The sequence below is a fragment of the Coenobita brevimanus genome, chromosome 103, assembly GCF_032717465.1.
Source record: "Coenobita brevimanus isolate Jiangsu-jjx chromosome 103, ASM3271746v2, whole genome shotgun sequence".
In the NCBI taxonomy this organism is placed as follows: Eukaryota; Metazoa; Arthropoda; class Malacostraca; order Decapoda; family Coenobitidae; genus Coenobita; species Coenobita brevimanus.
Window position 1 is genome coordinate 10,069,872 of NC_137056.1, and position 10,228 is coordinate 10,080,099.

The following is a 10,228-nucleotide window of genomic DNA, read 5'->3' on the forward strand; positions in this document are numbered from 1 at the left end:
AGAGAAAGCAGCCATCAGAATAAATGACTAATGATTGGACTTGTAAATCAGATTTCAAGAAAATGCCAGAAACAGTATCACGATTGAGTGGATGCCTGCCATCAGTCACTATCACTTGCGTTCTTTCACAGCGCCAGCCAGCTGAGGAAGAACAACAGAGAGGGGTTGATTAGATTATGACATTGATAACATGGGAGACTTTCCTGAAGATTTTGACTTTGTGGGGTTAGATAAAGTGTTGATGGAAGTAGGTGACCCTGGCATGAAAGGCAGGAATGGGGACCAGGCCAGTGAGGGGTCAGGGGGTATGCGGCATTAGCCTTCGTGCACAAACCTCAAAACAATCATCGCAACAAGTACCATATTAACTCATTTAAGGTGAGTTTTATATTGCTCATGACAGTTTAACAACTAATCTTATTATTTCAGCCAAAAAAAAATAGTGATAGGAGGGTCCAAATGGGAAAAATGGGTAAAAGGTGTGGAGTGGCGGCACCAATAAACACATTATACATGTATTTTAATGTCACACAAAAAACGTTTTCGTTAATAACGGCATTTTTCTAGCACCAATTAGATGTTATTGGCGAGATCCTACTGTACATAATCATCATCATCATCTGAACCTCCTTTCCCACCCTAGGGCAGGGTGAGGAGTAGCAATGTTCAGAGAGCCCAAATTTGCCCAGCCCAATGGGCCACGCTTCCATCGCTCACCATTCAAGCCCCCGGAATCCTGGCTTTATCTGATACGCCAAAAACATTTATCACATTCTGTATCACATAAACGTATTCGATAGAGTCAGTCTGAATGCTGTCACGTTATAAAGGGGTGCCAAATCCTTGATCATGCGCTTTCCTTCACAATATTCATCCAGCCAGCTTGCTCTCTTGTCAGTCTTCTAGCCCCACTGACTTCCAAACTTCTCTTCCTCACACACTCATCCACCATATCCCTCCACCTTCTCCTTGGCCTACCTCGCCTCCTCCCTCCATCAAATTCGCTCAGATATACCTTTTTCACCACTCTGTTGTTATCCATTCTCTTCACATGACCATATCATCTCAGTACACTCTCTTCGATTCTGGTGTCCACAGGCTTCCTCACTCCACATCTTTCATGAATCATATTATTGTGTTTCGTATCCTATCCACTCTAGGTACTCCAATTTCATTTCTCATCAGTCCCATCTCCACTGCTTTCACTCCTGACTTTTCATTTTTATGCCACACCATAGTTTTACATATGGATGTGGGACTATGGTGTGGCAGCTTCTTGTGCCAAAGTGCCGAGGGTTTGGAAGGCCATGTGACCCCCCAGTGCTGGCCATTTTTTATTTATTTATTTATTTTTTTCATGAATAGACCTGAAAAGTGGGTACTATAAGCCTAGTGATAGTAAATGTGCTCACCTCAGCTGTTTTCCACCCAAAAACAGGTGTTTTGGTCCGGCACACCCAGATTTGCACGAGATGGCTACTTTCAGATACCGTCAGCAGCCAATGTGGATAGATGGTCCATTTTGATGTGGAGTGGGTGGATCCATGGAGTACTTGTAGTATGGAAAAACATTCTGGTGTATGTAATGCAGCCACAGTCGAAACTCTGATGATGGGAAGTTGGTGTTTTCCATGCTGATTTTGCATACGTTCACATTCACTTGAGCGAGACCTCTACCCCCCCACCTCCCCGCTCATGGAAGGGGAGGAGGGGTGTCTACTGTCCCAGTTTTTATCATGCAACTAGGGCAGATTCAAATAATTTCGCACAAATGTGCGCAAAATCGCCTCTGTACATCTTACAGACTCAGCATTTTGTGCTGTTATGAGTTAGTCTGTACATGTATGAACACGGCATTTTGGGCCACCATAGGCTTGTCCATACATGTACTGACATGGCACGGAATGGGTTGAGCACCATATCACATATTAGTATAAAACACTTATCGTTTTATAGTTTCCTTAAAGTAAAAATCCAAATATAAAAGCTGGACGAATTGTGATATTTTGATTTAGTGTAACATACAGTAATCTCTCAGTTATCCAGACAGCCATTACATGGACAATCCATTACCTGGACACTGTGATCTGGCTGTTCCAAACCATTATTCATATATTAATCCCACTATCCGGACAAAATGCTTGAATGCATTTCGAAATTATGGTTGCGTGAAAAATTTCCGCCCGGACAGGCGAGAACATCCCGAAGGCACCGCCATGTTGGGCTGGTTAGTTTATCCTGCATCCACCAAAGACCTCCCTCACTCGCTTCCAGTTCCCATGCATCGCCTGTGTAGGGAACATCTCTTCCCAGATGGTTGTTTTGGTGGTGCACGTGGTAGCTTTCATGGTGGTTCCTACCTGCTCCAGGCCTCGCTGTTCCTTGCATACCTCTTCCTAGGGTGTTTGATGATGGCCCCTCCACTAGGGAAAAGGAAGAGGGTAGTGTTGACTCAGGAGAAGAAGCAGGAGATCCTGAGTAAGACTGATGCAGAATGGTTCACTTCCCACATCCTGGGCCAACTGCCAGATATCCTCCTTGACTCTGACTCGGACTAAGATCTCCAGACTATCCACTAGACCACATGGGATGTACTGTGCAGTGCAACAGCTTCGCCAGCTGTTCAACAGTCTGAGTCAAGGAGGTAGTGGGTAATTCAGCACAATACCCAGCAAGGAATTGTGAGTGTTTACGTTGATTTTATTCTAGCATACTGTACTCTGCCATCATTTTATTCTATTTTACCACACTCTTTTGTGTGCCCTCTGCATTTTTCTTGTGTAGATGGTTTTCTCATGTTTTTTTTCATGTCACTGCGGAGTATGGCCCTGCAGTGGTGATTGCTTGTCTGTGGTTGTTGGATCTGCTTTACCATGGTAATTGCTTGGCTGTGGTTTATAGGTCTGCTTGACCAGATAGTGTTTAACAGGATCAAGTGTTGAACGATGTACCGTAGTGGCCTTTTACACTGGCTTTCAAAGTTACTTTATGTACGAATGGGGCCCAAGGGAGAAGTCCACTATCTGGACAGAGCCACTACCTGGACATGCCTTTGGTTTCATTACATTGGATGATCAAGGGATTACTGTACAGTAGTACCCGAGTTTAGCGATTGCTTTATTCTGGCCGTACCACGCCAAACTCATGTATCACCAAATTCATGACATATGTTTACACGTAAATAGCATTGTTCCTTTTGACTCGCGGCAATATCCACTCACATTTACCTCAGTCCAAGTTATTCTCTCATATAAAACTATAAGCAGTCTGCTGCACTACACAGTATTATTTAGCAAAGTTTAGATTCGATAAAGGCCATATGTAACACACACAAGGTACAGGTATTTTCATACATTAAAAGCATCATGGCCACCATCCTGCTTCACCCCATCAGTTCCTTGCAACTCGTGGCAGTATCCCATTTGCCTCTTAACTTTTCTCAAATGCCACTATAAGTAATGTACAGTATTTCATAACAGTAAAATTGAAGCAAGTTTTGGACACATTGAAACACATACCAATTAAAAAAAAAAAAAAAAAAAAAAAAAAAAAAAAAAATCTTAGGAACCAAATCATTGGTAACCATTCAGACTCACTTGGCTCACCCAACTCTTCCCCCACCTTGCCGAGTGTTTATCAACATTCTCCCTCAGAGTAGCTTGCTGCTTGGGTGTACAGTATGTGCCACTGTGATCACTGAGCTGCCACGTGCATCTCTGACGTACGATCTTACTGCATCACACTTCAGTCTTATGCTTCTGACTGTAGATTCACTAATCTTAAATAGTCTTCTAACCACACTTGGCCCTAACCCTGAGTCAAGTTTATCCAAAACTTCACCTTCTTCTTTCATACTTCTTTTTTTTTTTTTTTTTTTTTCCCCCACTACTCTTTCTGGCCTACATCCCATACCTGAGGTAGGTTTCTGACCACTACTGAACATTGCACAATTAGTTGCTGTTCCTGACATTGCTCATCCTTGACTGCTACACATGCATTTATTGAGGATGGAGGGAGGTGAAGGCCATCAAGCAAATTGAAGCTGATTACAGGGTTGCCAGGTACCCACTCATTTTTTTGCATTTAAACCATCAGTATTTAGTTTTTATAATTTTCACCATAAGAGAGCTAACAAAAGTGATTTTTTTAAAAAGTGCATACCAAGTGTGTTACAGAATTTACTGCAAAATTAGTCAAATTGGGAATATTTGGAAACTTTACTTGTTTCTGCTCAGTGATGAGCATCGCCATGATTACCTTCCAAGGGTTGTAGCTAAAAAAATACTGATGAACACATGAGTAGTGTCCGTTAATGATGAGAGGGGGATATTTTAGCAGTCTCCACTAAACTTGTGAATCATTAGTCTCGCATTACACTGAACTCGGGTACCCACTGTACAATATTACTGTATTATAAGTTGTTAAAACTACCAGCATTTTTTCATGTTACCCAGACAAAATTAGATTTGCAAGCAATAGCCAAATTTAGCACTAAATTCCTTAAACTCAAAGAAAGGCTGTGATAATTAAGTCGTGTATATTATTTAATTATAAAATTTCCTGTACAACAGGAAAGGGGGGAAAAAAAGTGTGTGGTAATCATAGGGCCATATGTCTTCAGAGTGTAATAAGAAAAGTATATGGTAGGGTACTTATCGACAGAGTTAGGGAAATAACAGAGGGATTAGTTGGAGAAGAACAGGGAGGTTTTAGGAAGGGAAGAGGTTTTGTAGATCAGATGTTCATTCTTAGGTCTTTAGTGGAAAAGTTTCTTGAGAAGGGAAGGAAGTTGTATGCAGCCTTCATGGATTTGGAGAAAGTATATGACAGGGTGAATAGACAGGAATGTGAAAAATATTAAGAATATATGGTGTAAATGAGAAGTTGTTGAGTGCCCTGAAGATTATGTATGAGGATGCTAAGGCTGCTGTGCATGTGGATAGTGAACTGAGTGAATTTTTCTATTTGGATGTTGGATTGAAACAAGGCTGTGTCATGTCTACATGGTTGTTTGGTCTGTATGTGGATGGGGTTATAAAAGAGATACAAAGTAGGGCAGTAGACATTGGAGTGGCCCTAATGAGAGAGGGCAGCTTTTGGAAAATTCCTGTACTGTTGTTTGCAGATGATATTACATTGTTAAGTAAAGACGAAGGGGAACTTCAAGGCTTGGTGAATGAGTTTGGGAGAATGTGTAAGATATGGAATCGAAAGGTAAATGTAGAGAAGACTGAAGTTATGGTCTTTGAGAGAAATGAAGTCACAATATGTACAGAGAGTTTGGATAATGAGGAAATGGAAAATGTGACTGCATTTTAGTGCTTGGGTAGTGTGATGAGTAACTATGTAAGTTTGGAGGGTGAAGTGATTGAAAGGATACAACAAGGAAGAAAGGTTGCAGGTTCTCTGAAAGCAATTATAAGAAATAGGAAAGTGAGCTTGGAAGTAAAGAAGTCGCTGCATGGTAGTATTTTGATACCAGCTCTAACGTAAGGAGGAGAAGTTTGGACCTTGTTGGAAGAACACAAGAGTGAGAGCAGTGGAAATTAGTTATTTGAGAGGAGTGTGTGGAGTTACGTGGAGAGACAGACTGACAAATGAGGAAGTGAAGGAGTGTTATGGTGTGGATGTGGATGTCATAGAAAGCATTAGGATGAATACATAGAGGTGGTTTGGCCAGATGGAGGGGATGGTGAGTGAGAGACTAGTGAGAAGAGTGTATGTGAGTAAAGTGGAGGGAGGGAGAGGGAGGGGTAGGCCAAGGATGAGATGGAGGGATGGAATGGAGAGGTATATGAGAGAGGGAGGTGTGAGCTGGGAGCAGGGCAATGTGGAGGCGATTTGTTTGTGGCCACTCCTTATGGGATTAAGGCATCTGGCAATAGATAGATAGATAGATACATTTTACTGAAGGTTAATAGAAAAAGTGAGGAGAAATTGAATTTCTGGTCACAGCTATTGTATCGTCTAAGTCATATCATTGATGGAACACTGCCAGTGTGTTTGTGCACCATCTGACTCACAAGTTCATACCAATTTGCCACAGCTCCTTGACCGGAGACCGCTGTGTACGCATTTGTGTCAAGCTTCGTTCTAACCACATTTATATAATACTAAGGTCTGAATATTCCGTATGTTTTAGTTCAAGCATTTTACCATTCAAGACAGTCAGTTTAATGTGGCATATGACTGTATCATTGCAAAATAATCACCAATACAGTGTTAATTCACACCTAAAATGGTGGAGAAGTAGGTGGGAGAGTCTAGGGTCATTGAGTAAAACAAACATTTATGTATTAGTCATTATTACTCACCAGACTGATACGATTTAGGATATCGAAAATTTTTCCCTTCCAATACCGATATTAATCGGCTTTTGCTTGCCAGTTTACAGCACTACCGTCAATGTGAGCTTTTGTAATGGAAAAAACATATCCCTGTGCATACAGGACTTGTGTGCACGGTACTCCTTGTTTAACAAATGGCTGCATGTGCTGGTTACTGTACGAACTCATACAAGGTACACATGGAGGACCTACTGTTAACCCTTTCAGGTCTCAAATAGGTTCCAAGGTCACGTTTGACAGACGCATTTTTTTTTAGAAAAGTCAAGGCTTGCAAATAAAGAAAAAAATATCATATCCATGCACAAGGAAATAATACACATCTGCCTATAAAACATTAGAGCTCTATTCACCATACAAGTGCTGCAGAAATGATGGGAAGTTGTGTAGTAAATGGTGTGTGGTAGCATGGGGAGTATTGCCATCCCGGTGGGTAGGTGATTTCTTGGTGTAGGCAACATGATTGCATTGTTTGTTCCCATGTTATTCCATAAAAAACAGTGCACTAATATATATATATATACATTATATCTCACGTGATTTGTGAATGATTCTTGAGATGTTTTCATTACTAACAACAAACTAAACAGTTAAAAGAACTTTATAAAACGATCACATACTTACTAGTTACTACTGACTAATTTATTTTACTTTGCTCTTATTTTGCTTAGTACTGTCCAAGGCTGTGGGGGTGAGGACGTGGGGGTAAACCTACGAGCTTGTCTTTCGTATGAACGTATGTTTTATTGTTGCTAACTATATCATCCTGTGTACCTACAGGGAGCAGTAGAAACAGTGATCAAATATTTATTATTTCTCAAAATTGACAGTGTTATAAGTATAACCAGGAAATGTGAGAAACTCATGAAATATAAATCAGAAAAAAGTAAGGAGACACTGACAATCATTTGTCAATGAAAAAGGCAACACTCGCTGCACATGTATGTCCGCCTGGTAACAGATATATGCATGGTATGTGTATAAAAGGCTACAGAAACCTTAGACACCTAAAATCATAAATCTGTATTTATTTTCCTTCAGTCAGACACTTAAACACCCAGGAAATGAATAAATATTGAGACATACAACGTGGAAATCTCTTGCTTGCCTGTGATGCGGCAGCTGTGTGTGTAGGCGGGAGGCAGGGGGTGGGGGAATGGAGGGAGAGTGGAGGGTGGAGGGTGGGAGGTAGAGGGGTGGGGGATCAGTGGGAGGTAGGAGGGTGGAGGAAGTAGGGGGTGGGGGATTGGAGGGAGAGTGGAGGGTGGAAGGGTGGGAGGTAGAGGGGTGGGGGATCAGTGGGAGGTAGGGGGGTGGAGGAAGGGAGATATGAAAGGGAGGAGGGAGGTGAGAGCTATGTATCCGCCAGAGCAGTAAAAATATATTGCAAACAATATTCGTTTGCTAAATGAACTGTCTGATACCAAAATAGTAAAAAATATTGCCAGATCAGCAGTATAATAAAACCAATATGTGCAACCCAACCCCACACCATGATTAGCTCTTCCCAGACTGTGTAAACTAAAATATTGTGATCTGCACATGCCTGGTAGAAGCAGAGGGGTCTGGGGAGCGGTTCGTATCCTTGTTTCATTCACCAGCCTCACGCAACAGTTTTCATTCATGCCAAAATATGCTGCCACGGGAGTGGCTAGGAGACCCCTACTGAGAAAGCCACTATAGTGACCAGGAGACCTGAAAGGATTAATGTAATGTAGATGTAACTAACCGTTATTCATGTTTAAAATTCTTTTACATATAATTATAAGCTGGTGGTGGTCAAACTCCAGACCCGCTTTGTTACACATAGGTTATATACCTGTACTGTTATACAAGTATTCACTGTTTGAACCGTACAAGTATAGGGTATTATAGAGGGTTAGACCTCCATTGGGGATACAGTATTGTACTACATCCCTGTCTGTCAGTATGTTGCCTTCCGGCATCTCCTTGATTGCTCTACGCTGGAGAATTGAGAGTTTATTGTACTTCTTTCATGCCCAACTCTCTTCTGCAACTGCTCTACCATTATCCAATAATACTGCAGTCTCTGCTCCTATTTTTTCTGTTCCTACTTCTCCCTCTACTGTCTCTTGATTACGATATCATTATTGGTATTTCTTCTGCAACTGATTCCTCTCTTCCTGTGCCTGCTTTTCCTTTCATGCCAACCACAGTACTACTACTACTAATACATTTACTGCAACTGCTACTACTACTACTACTACTATAGTACTACTTTTACTACTACTACTATTGTACTACTGTGCCTACCAGTGCTGATTGTAAAATATCTATCTATCTATTGCCAGACGCCTCAATCCCGTTTGGGGTGGCCACAAACAAATCGCCTCCAAGTCGCCCTGTCCCCCGCCATTTCACTGCCCTGCTCCCAACTCACACCCCCCTCTCTCATATACCTCTCCACCCCATCCCTCCATCTCATCCTCGGCCTCCCCCTCCCTCTTTCCCCGTCCACCTCACTCACATACACTCTCTTCGTTAGTCTTTCACCCTCCATCCTCTCCACATGGCCAAACCACCTCAGTGTGTTCCTCATAACGCTTCCTATCACATCCACATCAACACCACAACGCTCCTTTATATCCTCATTCATCAGCCTGTCTCTCCATGTGACTTCACAGGCTCCTCTTAAATAACTCATTTCCACTGCTCTCACTCTTGACTTGTGTCCTTCCAACAACGTCCAAGCTTCACTTCCATACGTTAGAGTTGGTATCACAATAATGTCATGTAGTAACTTTTTCACTTCCATGCTCACTTCCCTGTTTCTTATCACTGCTTTCAAAGAATAATGATAATAATTAGCAATAATAATTTCTTTGCAGTTGCTGATGTGGAGGTAATAACAATTAGCAATAATAATTTTTTTGCAGTTGCTGATGTGGAGGTGAGGAAGTGAGAACTAAGGACATCCCCCATCCTACCACACAGCACCAGTGGATCTGTGGCACACTGCTCTGAGCCTGTCACTCGGCTCACTCTGCATTGTCTAATATCCATCCCAGATTAGAAATACTTGGTCATAACACACCTCACCACCTGCTCATACTCCCTTTTTCTTAACTCCATCACATCTAACTATTATTCTGATTTGGAGTAGACTGTAGTTACAGGTGATGGAGTTAGAGTCAATAAGTATGGGTAGGTGTGAGTTGTAGCCGAGCTCATTCTGACTTGGAATGGACTGTAGCTACTTAACTCCTTCAGTCCAGTGATGCCATTATTAGTTTAACCCCTTCAGTCTGGTCATGTATTTTATAATTTATTCTTACTGTTTTTCGATAATTATATTCAGCTATCTAAAAACTTTTTGAACTGGGGGTAAGAAATAGCCATCCTTGACTTCTTGGTTACAAAGGTCCTTCCCAGCTTGAAAATTGTTTGGTGGTAGCCTGAATAAAATAAATAGTTTGTCACTGGATTAAAGGTGTTAATCTTGCTATCACCAGGCAACTTTAACTCAGGAAGGATGTAGTAGTACAGGAGTTACTTAAAGGTATATCTAACTCCTCCAGTTTGAAAAGTCCATCCTAAGCTGAATCAAATTCTGGTTATTGGTATTAATACTGTAGTAGTTGTAGCCCAGGTTCATCTGTAATGCGAACATAGTGGACTGCAGGCTGAAGTTGCCCTCCTCTGACAGTCCTCCTTTTGGGGGATAAAGGAGTAGTTGAGAGACATCTGTATATCCAGGCAGCTTACTCAACCAATTATGTTGGTTAACCAGGCAGCTTACGTGACCATTTATGTCGGTGCCACCACATGAAGGCATTCCTCTCCAGCACAAGCATATATAATGCAAAATATGTCAGTGTAGTGGAGGGGTTAATAGTCTTATCAGTTCTTCTGCAAATGCACCA

General features: G+C 41.7%; 1 protein-coding gene across 1 annotated transcript in view; it reads left to right on the forward strand.

Annotated features, from left to right (window-relative positions):
• LOC145415740 (kelch domain-containing protein 10-like) overlaps positions 1-9,562 on the forward strand; it is a 64,652-nt gene extending 55,090 nt beyond the window's left edge. The window contains exon 9 of the mRNA XM_080284972.1: positions 9,242-9,562. The gene's annotated coding sequence lies outside the window, so the exon portion shown is untranslated. The remainder of the gene's footprint in view (positions 1-9,241) is intronic.
• The last annotated feature ends 666 nt before the right edge of the window (positions 9,563-10,228 follow it).